Source organism: Physcomitrium patens, chromosome 22, assembly GCF_059467195.1.
Source record: "Physcomitrium patens ecotype Gransden chromosome 22, ASM5946719v1, whole genome shotgun sequence".
Taxonomy (NCBI): Eukaryota; Viridiplantae; Streptophyta; class Bryopsida; order Funariales; family Funariaceae; genus Physcomitrium; species Physcomitrium patens.
In genome coordinates this window covers 2805088-2820193 of record NC_143431.1, presented here as the reverse complement: position 1 = coordinate 2820193, position 15106 = coordinate 2805088, and the positions used below count along the sequence as shown (strand labels likewise).

The following is a 15106-nucleotide window of genomic DNA, read 5'->3' as shown; positions in this document are numbered from 1 at the left end:
AACAAACCTTGTTGTTTTCCTGGCCGATAAGTGATAATGAAGTCGAATCTTGACAAAGACATACTCCAACGAGCTTGACGACGATTCAACACGCGTGCTGATATGAAATACTCGAGGTTCTTGTGATCTGTATACACAGTGACTGGACTAGAAGCACCTTCTAAATAATGACGCCATTCTTGAAAGGAATCCACGATTGCAAGAAGTTCTTTATCGTGGATCTCATAATTAATCTCGGCTGCAAAGAATTTTCTTGAATGAAAAGCTATCGGATGAAGTTTTTCATCTGTTCCCATTTGTGATAAAACTGCACCCAAGGCAAAATCCGATGCGTCTGTTTCCATAAAAAATACCTTGAAAAAGTCAACACGATATAAGACTGATGCAGAGACAAACGATGTCTTCAAGGCTTCAAATGCTGCTTCCGCTTCTTGATTCCATTGGAATTTATCTTTACTAGTCAAGCGTGTAAGTGGAGCTGCAACTCGTGAGAAGTCTTTGATGAAGATCCGATAGTAATTGGCAAATCCCAAGAAACATTGGATATCTCTTACTGTCCTTGGAATCTTCCAATCCATGATTGTTTGGACTTTCTTAGAATCTATCGTGAGACCAACATTTGAAATGATGTATCCTAAAAAGTCAACTTGAGTAGTGTGAAATACACACTTTTCCATCTTGGCGTACAATCCTGCATCTCTGAGTTTTTGTAATACTTGACGAACATGTATTTCATGTTCTTCAACATTCTTAGAATAAATCAGGATATCGTCTAGGTAGCAGATGACAAAATTGTCTAAGAATTCACGAAATACATCATTCATGAGATGTTGAAAAGCAGCTGGTGCATTCGTGAGTCCAAAAGGCATGACATTATATTCAAAATGCCCGTACCTGGTTCGAAACGCAGTCTTCCATTCATCTCCTTCTTTGATCCGTACTAGATTATATGCTCCTCTTAGATCTATTTTTGTATAGATCTTAGCTTGATTTAACTGGTCAAGGAGTCCTGATATCAAAGGTAATGGATACCTGTTCTTGATTGTGATCTTGTTGAGTCCTCGATAGTCAACTCACATTCGTAAAGATCCATCTTTTTTCTTTACGAATAAAATTGGAGCTCTTGCTGGAGATTTTGAATGGCGTATGAAATTCTTTGCTAAATTCTCGTCAATATATGTCTTGAGTTCAGCCAACTCATCTTGCGATAAACTGTAAATTGGTCCAAATGGTGGCAGAGTTCCTTCCTTGAGATCGATTGAACAATCGTATGGGCGATGCTCAAGAAGAATATCTGCATTCTTTTTCTCAAAAACGTCTTGATAATCCTGATATTGACTTGGAATGCCACTTGAAGTCTTTACGCTTTCAGAAATAGGTGCAGCATAAATAGCAAAAGTTGATCCTTCTTTTGCTGCGTGTATAAATGCTTTTGCACCTATAAGTGCGGGTTTTACTATACTAGACTCATGGTTTTTTACTTGATTAATAGAACTGTTACTAATGCTCTGAGGAAAATCAAGTTTACGAGAAATCCAATCTATTCGAGGATTATACTTTTCTAACCATGATAAGCCTAAAATAACTGGATTAGAGGGAGATCTAATTATATTAAAAATTACGCAACTACTATGACCATTTATTACTACATCTACAGGAAGTGTTTTGTGAGTTACATCTCCAGAAGACAACGGACGACCATCTATGACTTCTACGTGTACAGGTTTAGTTTTTTGTATTAATGATATTCTATGACATCTAGCAAATTCTTCATCTAAAAAACAAGATGAGGCTCTTGAATCTACCAAGGCAGAGGCTTTGTAATTATTAGGTCCTAAACGCACATCTATTATAAAACAAGGAGATGGTTCTGAGGAGAGGATAGGACCTTCATTAGAAGTTGTACAAGATTCCAGCCGCACGGTCCCTATTGTAGCTGGACGTACTCGTTTTCCGACATACTATCTTCTTTGATAGCCGTACTCCTCATTTTGTAGTTGCGTCGCTTCTTTGGACAATGTTGAGCAGTGTGCTTAGGTTCTCTACAATATAAGCACAATCCTTCTTGTCGACGACGAGACTTTTCTTGCTCAGTAAGAGGTTTGAAACGTACCGCATCAATTTGCATATCCTCTACTTCTGAAGGTATGTGTTGAGGAGACGTCGGTGTTGCCATTGAATTGTAGTAACGTTGAGGCCCACTTGTGCGACTCTCGGATCGAAATTCAAAAAGTCGATTGTCGCACTTCACAGCAAAGTCAATTTCTTGACTCAATGTTTGAGGATCAGGTAAATTAAGCATCAATTTCTTTACCTCATATTGTAATCCGTAGAGAAATTGACTCACAAGTGCGGCATCATCCCACTTGATATCAGTTGCAAGTTGTCAAAATTGGGAAGCATATAATGTTACTAATCGATTGCCTTGTCGCAAAATACGGATCTTGTTGGTTGCAACACGAATTGCATCATGTTCTCCAAACATGGATCGAAACTCCGCCAAAAAAGCCTCCAGATTATCCAATATTGGATCTCGTCGTTCAAGAAAAGATGAAAACCATGACAATGCTGAACCTGAAAGAAGTGTACCAATGAATCTAACTTGTGACCCTGGAGTTGGATAGCTCTGGGGTTGAAGTTCAATCACTAGTTGGACCTAATTGATGAATCCTCGAAACTTGGATCTGGTACCATCAAACTTCTCGGGCAAGGCAACTCTCGGTTCTCTAACACTCGAAGGGTGTTCCATTCTGGGAGAAGGGACATGGTTTGGTGCAGATGTTGAAGCAGCCCCAATCATCTCTATATCTTCACTTCCTACCATTCTTGTTGCTCCTTGTGGTGGTAAATTGAGTTGATGCATCGCAAGCATTAACTCCCTCAATTGTTCTTGCATCTGTGCCATTGCACTCTTCATTTCAACAAGCTCTGCCATAGTAGCACTTAGAAAAGAGAAGATGTCTAATAACGCTCAAAATAGAAGAGAGGAATTGATAACAAAGAAAATACTAAGAACAATATCAGTTTAAAAGAGGGTAATCCGCAACTTCTAATGCGCTTATGTCTTATCAAGAAAAAGGGATAATCCACTCTTAATCAAGAAAAGACAAAGCTCTGATATTGTAAGTGTACTCTTGTCAATCTGTCAAGGGCAAGTACTCGATGAAAGCTAAAGAGTAAGTGAGACTTTTCTCAAAAAGAAATAGGACAAAATAGAAATATGTATATTAAGAAAGAAACTGGAATGGCTATTGCCAAAATACAAGAAAACTAGAGACCCTTGAAACTAGACTAGAAGCAAGAAAGGAGTTGACAAGAGTGAAGAGGGCTTCACTCTTGCCTCTATATATACTATCTAACTAGAAGCCACGTGGCGATGTTCTATAAGACTTCCAATATATGTTGACTTTCTAGGCCACATGCCTTTGCTTGCAAGGCAAGTTTTCTATGGATGGACCACGTAGTTAGCTTGTTCTTTAAGCTTCCAACATGTGTGGCACATGGCTAACTTGTTGACCAAGTTTCTAACCTAAAAGTCAACTATAGACTCCTATAAAGTCAAAGCAGCATCTATGAAGCTTCTAAGAAGCTTCTCTAGAAGATATTACACAATTAATCTACTTTTATCTACTTTTACATACTTTTATCTATTCATATAGGTAATTATATGTATGTCCGTGACAGTTGTGGAGTACCCTCCTCTAAACCAATACTACTTTTTTGTAGAGTCATTTCTTTCCTTCTCTTAGAATGGCCGGAGGTCAAGATATTAATATGGCTGAAAGTTTGGAGTCCAAGTTGGATGCCATTATGAATGCTCTTGCTATGTTATCACAGAGAACTGTAGAAATTGAAGGAATCATTGTAAGACTTCATAATGATGGAGCATCTAGGATGACATAATCGAGGATTTACCAGCCTCAAGCTTCAGCACCAAGAGAAGCAGCTTTGCCTCTAGTTCAAGAAGGACTGTTGATCTTACAACGAAAGGAGCTCCAAATTAGCTTTCTAGATAAGTTCGATGGTATGTGTTTTAAGTTTCAAGTTTTTGTCAATCAAATTAGATTGATAGCAGCTTTACAGTCTAAATGCTATCCAATGGAGGAGTCACGTGTTGGATTGGTAGGAAGTTTGCTCACGGAACAAGCTCTATCATGATTTGCTCCTTTGATTGAAAAAAGATCGTCAATTTTGAACAACTTCAAAACTTTTTTGGAAGCATTTGCAGAAGCATTCGGCAAACATGATAAAGCGCGATGGGCTACAACAAAGATCCAATCGCTATAACAAGGAGTACGATTTGCGTCAATCTATACATCAGATTTTAGATAATTAGCGTGCATCATCAACATGAACAAAGAAGCATTGATGAGTCAATTTTATTGGGGCTTGAGAGACGACGTAAAGGATTTGTTATTATCTCTTCTCCACCTGCGAACGCTCAACGAAGCCATTAGTCAAGCTATGAAGTACGATAACTGCTTGTTCCAATGTTGTCAAGATCAACACTCAAGACAGCATATGGTTCACCATGCTCCAACTATGTCAGCAAGCAGCCTGAATTCACATTCAGAAATGAAAGACATGTAAATTGATGTGGTATATATCAAATCCTTAAATCTAAAAGAAAAAAAATGACATATGGAAGAAGGACTATGCTTGTATTGCAATGAAGAAGGCAACAGAGCTAGAAATTGCCCTAAGAAGCAAAATTGACGCATTATCAGGACTAAAGGTGCCTTTGTTTATAAAAACAAAGATGCCCAGCTACAATAGGGAATGTGCGGCTGGACAATTCAATACCACAACAACAATCAGGTTCTTCTCTTTCCACTCAGCCTACCCATTGCTTTACCATTCCTCTATCTTTTCGCCCTTAGAAACTAAAAATATTAGCATTATTAGATTCAAGAGCATCTGCTTATTTTTTAGATGAAGAATTTGCTAAGCGTCATGAGATTCTTCTAGTACAAAAACCTAAATCCATTCACATAGAAGTAATAGATGGATAACCTTTATTGTCTAGTAATGTCACCCATGAATCAGAACCTATAGAGGTTATGTTTAAAGACTATAGTAGTTATATTATTTTCAATATTATTAGAACCCCGACAAACCCTGTTATTCTTGGTCTTTTTTGGTTAGAAATGCATAACCCATTCATAAATCAGAGGTTACAAAAGATGACATTTCCTATAAAATATTTTGAGGGTAAGCTTGTTAGAAGATTCCAAATCAAAAAACCCTTATTTATTGGAGCAAGAGCATTTGTAACATTGTCTAAGGAAGGCACATCGTTTATCATTTATGTGACTCCAACTAGCGAAGAGAAGATTTTAATAGCAAATATACCAGAGCAATATAAAGATTTTAAAGACGTGAGTCAAAAGAAGAATGTTGACATGCTACTGGAGCATCGACCATATGATTGTGCCATAGACTTGCAGGAAGGAGCACAACCACCTTTTGGCCCAATCTACAATTTGTTGTAGACGGAGTTAGTGGAATTGCAGAAGTACATTGACGACAATCAAGCTAAGAACTTCATTCGTCATTCAAAGTCGCCAGCTCGGGCACCAATCTTATTTGTGAAGAAGAAAGATGGCTCGCTGTGGATGTGCGTGGATTATTAAGGTCTCAACAAGGTGACAAAGAAGAATCGTTATCCATTATCCTTGATATCAAGTCTTTTAGAGCAACTTCGGTGTGCAAAGATCTTTACAAAGATTGATCTAAGAGGAGCTTACAACCTCCTGCAAATCAAAGAAGGAGACAAATGGAAGACAGCTTTCTGTGCAAGGTATGGCCATTTTGAATATAATGTCATGTCTTTCGGTCTTACCAATGCTCCGGTGGTCTTTCAACATATGATAAATGACATCTTTTAGAAGCACCTTGATGATTTTGTTGTCATCTATCTAGATGGTATTTTGATATTTTCCAAAAATGTAGAAGAGCATGAAAAACATGTTCATCTAGTCCTTCAAAAACATTGCAAGCAAGGACTTTACGCCAAGTTGGAGAAGTTCTTGTTTAACCAAATTGAGATGGAATTTTTGGGATTCATTACAACTACGGAAGGCTTGAAGATGGACCCTAAGAAGGTAGAAGCAATCGTATCATAGGAAGTTCTAAAGACCATTAGAGATGTATAATGTTTTCTTGGCTTTGCTAACTTCTATCAGATCTTCATCAAGAATTATTTTCAAGTTGCTGCTCCACTCACTTGGTTGATATGAAAGATAAGCCCGAATGAAGACCTCTAGTGGAAAAAGCATTTCAAGATCTTAAGATGACATTTACTATGGCTCCAATCTTGGTACATGTGGACTTTACAAAGGCCTTCTATTTAGAGACCGATGCTTCAAATTTTGCTATAAAAGCTGTACTTTTGCAGATAGGCACAGACGAGAAGCTTCATCCGATTGTATTCTACTCTTAGAAGTTTTCTACTGTCGAGATCAACTATGAGATCCATGATAAAGAACTTCTTACGATAGTGGATTCTTTCCAAGAATGGCATTACTTTCTCGAAGGAGCTATGCATCCGATGATTGTATATATGGATCACAAGAATTTGGAGTACTTCATGTCGGCTCAAGTTTTGAATCATCGTCAAGCTCGATCAAATATGTTGCTATCCAGGTTTGACTTTATTATTACTTATCGGCCTAGAACTATCTGATGAATTATCAAGGAGATCATATCTAGTGCCAAAGATCGGAGAAGCAACGTTTGATCAACAGTGTATAACTTTGTTGAAGTCGGAACAATTCACGCTTTGCTCTATTATAGTGCCAATTCATGCTGACTTCTTCAACCACATACGTACTGTGATTATTGGAGATTTTGTAGCCCTTGATATCATGCTATGTATCAATAATAACAAGTTCAAAGTGGAAGGAGATCTTTTATACTTTGAAGAGCAGTTGTATATTCCAAAGGGACCAACACGACTCCAAGTTTTCTAATCTTGATATGACTTTCTAGCTATAGGACATTTTGGATTCAATAAGACCTTGAAACTTATTTCTCAAGATTTTTGGTGGCCCCAAATGTGGAAGGATGTCAAGGATTTTGTCCTCTCCTGTGACATTTGTTCAAGATCAAGAACCCTTGGCATCATCCTTATGGTCTTCTTTAGCCACTGCCTATTCCACGTCGGTCATGGTCTTCAGTTTCTATTGACTTCATTATGGACCTGCCGCCATCGTATTCCTTTAAAAACATCTTTGTTGTAGTAGATCGGCTTACAAAGATGGCATACTTTGTCCCTTGCAAGAAAACATCATCAAGCAAAGACACAACAAGGCTCTTCTTTGATAGTGTGTATTGATATTATAGTTTACCAGATGATATTGTGTCCAATCGAGGAATCGAATTCGTATCAAAGTTCTAAAAATCTCTCTTTGAGATATTGAAGGTGGATATCAAGCTTTCTTTGGCTTTCTATCTTCAAATTGACAGCCAAACGAAACGAATGAATCAAACTTTGGAGCAATATTTACGATACAGCATCAACTATCAATAAGATGATTGGACTGCATATCTATCATTAGTTGACTTTGCATATAACAACTCCCTTCATGCGTCGACTCAACAAACACCATTCTTTTTCAGCTATAGGTATCATCCGAAGCTTGATTTGTTGAGTCCATCAACCAATAACAATCCAACAGTTGAAGGATTTGTGAAACAACTATCAGAGCTTCAAACTACATTGAAGCTTCAATTGCAAACCGCCCAAGAAGCTTACAAGGCGTCCATAGATAAATTTTGGAATCAGACACCTACTTTCAAAATTGGAAATAAAGTATGGGTGCTTCGACGGAATATCTAAACCAAGCGGCTATGTGATAAGTTGGATTATCGGAGATTGGGACCATTTGTCATCCAAAAGCAAATCAATCCAATGGTGTACCATTTGGGGTTATCGGCTGCTATGAAGGTACACCCAATCTTTCATGTTTCTTTGTTGGAGCCTTATTGAGAGTCATTTTTTCCTAGAAGAATGCAATGTCCGCCACCTAGTATTGAAATTGAGAACCATGAGGAATACGAGGTGAAAAAGGTACTAGATTTATGGTGTAAGTGAGGTAAATTGGAATACCTAGTGCATTGGAGCGACTATGATATCAATGAACGCACATAGGAACCAGTGAAAAATCTTATTAATGCATCGCAAAAGGTACAAGAGTTTCATCGACGCTATCCTCAAAAACCTAAGCCCTTTCAATGAAAATTTTTTAGTGAAGTCCCTTCTCCTTGAAGCCCCTTAATCCTCGGCCTTAGAAAGAAGGGGAAAAAAGAACTTCTAAAAGATATAGTTAGAGACTACAAATCTGTAATCTTAGCCCATTCTTCCATATTTAGTGCTTATTTTTTTGGTCTGATATGGATAGCCAAGAGATAGATATCATACCAATGATGTCATCTCAACTGAGTATTTCACGAAGACGACCTCAAGATGAAGAACCACCTTTACCACAAAGACAATAGAGGATACCTAGTAACAAGTCGCTAGCGATTGTGTTTAAAGTAGAACCTGCTTATGGTGATCTTCCCGAAGGAGTGTTTGTAGGGCATTTTTACAATGAAGACACAGAAGTACATGCCTGGTCGAAAATCGAAGGCGTAGGATACTATTGTTGGTTACAAGGACCAATGAACTACTTACCGTGTGAACAACAATTGGAGTATATTGCAGACACTATGCTACAAATTTTCAACTTCTTAGGTTGATACTCACTTACAATAGGAGTGCTTCTCGGAGACCTCAAAGCTAAAGGAGGGAAGTGATGTCAAGGACATATACTAAGAAGTTGTAGAAGATTCTAGAAAGTTCTAGAGAAGCTTTGTAGTTTGTAGAAGCTACTTGAGAAGTTTTCAAGCTCATAGAAGCTACTTGAGAAGTTTTCAAGCTCGTGGAAGCTGCTTGAGAAGCTTTCTAGCTTATAGTATATATAGGAGCCGAGATTGAGGGGATCCTCAGTCTCGACAATATACCACTTGGAGCTCTAGCTCACCTCTCTAGTGTTGTTCTTGTACTCATCTGATTAATCTAGTTCTTGTCGATTCTTCTTGAGCTTCTTTTTTAGATTTCCAATCAATATTCTAAATCTGTGACAATTATTTAGAATAGTATAGTTATTATAGCTAAAAATATAAAAAAATTCAATAAATACTACACATTTGATATCTTTACAATCAATAGTTTTTATAATGTATAAATATAAACTTTAAAATACTTGTAATAAAAATTTATGTATTTTTTATTATACATATTTTATAAGTTTTTATTACATGATTAGAAAATTGAGTTACTTTTATATATATATATATATATATATATATATTATATAATTTTAAATACTTGAAATAAATAACTTATGAAATAATAATAAATATATATTAAATCAATTATTTATTTAAGAACATAGATCCACTTTATTAAGTACTTCAATTTTTATTTTTATATTTTAAAAAAATACATTAGTTACATTAAAAATTTTATTTTTTTATAAAATTTTAATATATTTCAAATACTTCAAATAAAAAATAATTTCTTTTGGAGATATATTTATCTGATTAAATATGTAATTTTCTAATTTGCCAATACTTAAAGCTATAAAAGATTTTTTTTTTCTTATTTGTAAAATACTAATTTTTGTATTTTTGAGCAATATATACTATATTTAATTTTATAATTTATTAACATAAAATTTAATTAGAAAAATAATTTTATTTTATCAAAAATATTTTTTATATTTTTTGAAAACATTAAACTTATTTTTTATCCAAAAGAACGAAAAGAAACACACTTTTCTAAAAAAAAGAAGTAAATAATTTTTAAAAAATTAAAAAATAGTTATCTTATTTGAAGTGTCTATTGTTTGTACATTGAAGTATTATATAACTTAGTATTATAGAATGGAGAAGGCTCAAATAATTACTTTTGTATATTTTTCTATTAATAATATATTTTACATACACTTAATATTAATTGTTGTACTCAAATTTTTATTTTAACATATCTATTAAAAAAATCCTAATACATGATTTTTTTTTGGCCATTCATTGATTCCTTATCTAAAGTATAATAATAAAGCATAAAATATCACATGCACCTTAGATTCCATTATTCAAACCAACTCAAAAAGATCTATTTTATTCTTTTCTTCTACTATTATAGATTTTTCAAGTTTGATTTTTTTTTTTTTTTTTTTTTTTTTTTTTTTTTGTTGTTGTTGTTGTTGTGATTCTTTGTCCTACTACAAAATTCGTCTTATACAACTGCATCTTTTGGCCCAAATAATACTCAATATCCCATCTACCAACATTAATTTGATTATTGTTTTTAAAATTATTTTTCTTTTCTAAAAAACATATTCCTTCATCTTTAGCAAAACTCATCCTCTCTTGAGTAATCTTAAGGTCCAATTTTGTTGGTTTTGTAACAAACAAAGAAACCCAAATAACTTATTGTAAGTACCTGGCAACAGAAAAAAATTAATCCAGATTCTACTTCAGAAAAATCACATTGCACCACAAAATTATTTGAATAAAAACTCTCAAAACTCAAAAAAATGCAAAAAAAGAAGAAGAAAAAGGAGAAGAAAAAGGAGAAGAAAAAGCAATACAACAGCCTCAAACTTCGGATGCAAATGCGACTCACCAAGCCAATGAAACAAAGCAAAAGTAAAAGAAAGAGAAAAGGGGGAAAGGAAGCTCTAGATCCCAAGTATACAAAAAAAACACACAGGCGAAGCCAAAGCCAAAGCCAGTGGATGGATGAAAAATTGACGAATGAAAAACTTCATTAATGGATGAACCCGGCTGAATTAACATCCAATAATGCGAGTCTTCGTCCCCATGAAGGCGCCGACGGCGGCGCAAAATATGGGCTTTCAAAGGCTTTCAAGTGCCGAAGCGGATTGCAACGGGCCTTCATCGCTGACGCATTGATGAGTCGCAAACATTTTCACACTCACATCCACAGACACAATGCAATCCTCCCTCCCTCGTCCTCCACGGCGATCTAGCTAGATGTAGCAAGCAAGCAAGCAAGTACGCAAGCGCGTGCATAAGCTTCTGAAAGTTCTGTCCAGCGAGGGGGAAAGTGTATTAATTACAGATCAAGTCAAAGTGGTTGCACACTTGTAGGTGGTCGTGAACCCAGCCAGCCCCCGAAGCTTCGACCGAAACCTAGTTTACAAAGTCAATGTAGGACAAAAAAAAATATAAACAAAACTGGCTGGGGGGAGGGGGGTGAGGAATATTTCTCACTTGTGACTGGAGTGTTGGGGCATCGGAAGTCAATGGCAGTAGAAGGAAGGAAGTAGAGCCAGCATCTTTGAGAGAGTAGAGTGGGAGTAGAGCCTCTTGTGGCCACTTGAAGGGCCTGTTGCGGTGGATGGGAGCAGATTGAGGCCGATGATCTCGTCGTTGATGCACATTTGTGCACGTTTCGAGATCCATATATTCTTTCTAAAGTAAAGAGAATTACACCCTCACTCACACACACATACATACAGACACACCGAAGAGGAAGAAGGGAGTGCAGAATTAGCGCGTGAAGTGCTGGATTAGTGAAAATCTTTTTTTTGTGCGTTTCGAACTGTGCAGTCACGAGATGATTCCAGGAATTGGTCATAAGTTCCAAGCGAAGGAGGAGGACAATGGGACAAGGTGGGTGAGACGGGATCTGGGAGAAGGCGGAGCGTTTTGCCGTTGTGCGCAGAATTTGAATGTTCCTCGCCATGATTTGGTGGTCCAGTGGTGTACAGACGGAGAGACATGGAAAGCAGGGGGAGCTTCGGGACAGTCTTCTCATCATTAGCGCAACAAATAGCTGCACACTTTTCATACTTTTGTACAGTGTTTTTGGAGTTTCTGTGGAGTAGGTGGAACGGTATGGGGGAGACTCTTGAGGTGGATAATAATAATAATAAAAACTTTGTTTTGTTTTGTTTTGTTTTATATTTATTTATTGTCCCCCCCCCTCCCCCCTTTTCTGTGTTTCGGAAGCGACTTTTGCATTCCAAAGGTGAGTTGGTGGAGCATAGAGTTATCTGGTGGGGGCAGCAAGCAATGCCTCAAGTGTTGGCGGAGGTTGTACGGCACGCCGTCCTTATCTTGCGTCTTTTTTACTCTGCTGCTACTTGTGCTGCTGCGGCAGCGGATCAACCTTCGCTGAGGACTTGAGGGTGGGTTCGTGTTCTCGCCATCGTACTTGGTCCCTTGCTACGCGTGCATCACCAGGTTTCCTCGGGATGGTGTGCATTCTTCGCCCTCTGCCGTTCCAGAGGTGAGTTAGGTCACATACTGATCATAGTAGGCGTCATTCTTGAATGCGTATTTCGAGAAGAGCAACGTGAGTCGTGGAATTTGTGTTGAGGAATCCTGTAATTCCTGAGCTGGTTGTAGTTTTTGAAAGGTTGAGGTCGAGAATTGCTGATTCTGTGAAGGTGGCTGAAAGTGCCGCGACCCTAGACGATACGTCGGTCCCCTTCGCCCAGCCACGAGCATTAGGAATCATTAGTCTTACATTGGTCGAGTTTATTGGACTTCGTGTACTGTGATCTTACTGAATCAGTCGTTTTCCCGTCTTTGTTTTAAGTTTATGCCATGACCTCATGGTATTGAGAGAATTGAAGCATTGAATCGAGAGTTTTAGTAGGGTTTGTGAAGTTTACAGTCAATACAGAGAATCCTTTCTGGTATTTGTGCTAGATCTTACTCTTGACAGGCATGAGCAAGCCATCAAAAGAGCAGCTCACATGGTCTGTGCTTCAGTGTTGAAGGAATGCACTCAATCCTACCAGTTGGATGGCGCATGGTTTTCCTAAGAGGCTGCAATTTAGTGAACCATAATTTGTTTTCTTGCATAGTATTCATCGAAGCATATCTATGCTCACAATCTTCTTATTAGAAAGCTTCACGTGGCAACGTAACCACATAATATGGCACAGCTCAGTGTGCTTTGTCTCAATAATAAGGGCACAATAGGACTTCGCCATTCCCAACACACCTTTGAATTCAGTAATACTACACATTTCACATCTCACAGCTGAGAATATTAGACAGCACAGAGAGAACACGAGATTATCGAAAAGTTTAAGAATTGTGACTCTTTCCCGGTACTAGTTTCCTAGCAGCCATGGATGTGGGTGAGGTTTTAAAATCCCTTTTGTCACTGAAACTTTCTCACCGTTTGCACTCAAAGTTAGTATGGAGCGTCTTCATAGCTTTTGCTACGGTATCAACTGCTGCAGCCCGAACTAAGATGTTTCCTCATCTTCTGACTATCCAGGATGAACATAAACACATTCAAGGCTTGCAGTGTGCACCGTGCTTGTGTAAGTCTCATGTGTGGAGTGCTGCCCTAGATGTGTGGTCGAGTGAAGATCCTTACATAAATGAGTTTCTTCAATGCTATCTGGGGCTTACCTCTACAAAGGATTGAAGCTCTGGAGTGAGGATGACAAATGGGAAATGTCGAAGCAACAAATAGTGTCCTATTATAAGGTACGAGATCATCAACTCTTCCACTGCTGTTCTCTGGGTCTGCAAACTTCATGCTCCAAGAATGGCTCTGGGTAAGAAACCTAACTTAATGCAGCTTTTTACATGTTGAATTGTCTAAACCCTAAATCCTGAAGCTCTTTCTTTCTTTTGATTCTTTACCCATTTCTGTGTAGTATCAAGTGCAAGCAATTATCAGCGTCGTGTTTTCCTCTGTCTGACAATCATCGTCACTATTGTGATCTAGATTGTCTGCTTCTTTTCATGTTTCTAACTTTTAATTCTCTGCAAAGATTAGAACAGTCGATTGACTTGAAGCCTGGAAGGTCCAGACACTTTTGTATTAAAAAAACGCAAGTCATAGCAATGAAAATACTGTTACATGTACTTATTGATCTAATTTAAATATCCCTAAACGCCTTGTCTTGATTCCAACCTTCAAATTTCGTTAATGCATAAATCCTTAAATGTTACTTCAATCTTTTTAATCTTTTGTGAAAAGACAAACTTTAATCATTAACGTCGTTGTTCCATTGCACATGAAAACGTAATGCCACAATGATGTTGATTTAAAAATCTTTGTATTTTTTTTTATTTCTTTTATTTTTTGTTTTATATTGGATTTGGTTATCTTGAGATTTGAAAATTTAACATTACTCTTGGAGTATCTAAACAGAACAAATTAAATAGTGGGGAGTAGTTTGATTGATTTTGTTGCTTCAACATGTTACCATTTGTGTGTAACAAATCGTCTTGATAGTTTATCAGTTCCTTAATAATTTATTCCATCCCAAACTTTGTTGACAATGACTTCATATTTAGGAGAGTTTATAAAAACTAGCTGTATGTTCTGAATCAGTGATGCAAGTTTCTTTAAAACTTATTCATGGTTTTTGGATGTGTATTCAGCATGGTCAAGACCGTGTGTTGTACACATCTTTTTTTCTTTTCATATTTTACTCTTTAAAATCAAAGTATGATTACTGAATTGATTATGTTGTCCAATTGTGATGAACTTGGTGAATAATTTATAGAGGTTACCTCATTTTCTCTACAATTTCTTTGTATATGGGATGCATTTCAATTTAGTGTGTGTAAGTGTATATATATATATATATATATATATACGAAATATATGATACATTGGAACTTAGTGTTTTATAATGAAACAAGTCTTGCAAAAACACATGTAATAATCTTGTTCAATTAATGCATGAGTAGACTATTTCAGGATCAAATCCATCATCTTAACCCATTTTCTTTACATCCACCATTGTTTGAATTGAACATTCTCAAAAAACATTGTTTGAGATCATCGTTTTAGGTTGTTATCTAATTTCATATTATTCTACAAAGACATTCAATGCTATTTAAGTCTCAAACCAATATGCTCATTTTAATTTAACTTCTACAACAATTACGTGCTTTTGTTTTACAAGTAGGCTTCAGTCTTGATATTACTTGTTTCAAATTGTGCAATATTCAAAAGAATTATTCTCTATTTTCCCAGGCGGATTGAACATTTAAATTTATTTGTCAAACATGTATTCATCTAAAATTGCTTGTCATACAATGGATATCT

The 15106-nt window shown here is 36.6% G+C and overlaps 2 long non-coding RNA genes across 2 annotated transcripts; one reads left to right on the top strand and one right to left on the bottom strand.

The window, feature by feature from the left end:
• Positions 1-10788: 10788 nt before the first annotated feature.
• Positions 10789-11425, bottom strand: LOC141044726 (uncharacterized). The gene is made up of 2 exons (XR_012216392.2): positions 11287-11425; positions 10789-11100 (listed from the first exon to the last, which is right to left on the bottom strand). It is a non-coding gene; the product is annotated as an uncharacterized LOC141044726 (long non-coding RNA).
• LOC112274643 (uncharacterized) lies at positions 11095-13911 on the top strand. The gene is made up of 2 exons (XR_002967477.3): positions 11095-12307; positions 13313-13911. It is a non-coding gene; the product is annotated as an uncharacterized LOC112274643 (long non-coding RNA).
• Positions 13912-15106: the final 1195 nt, after the last annotated feature.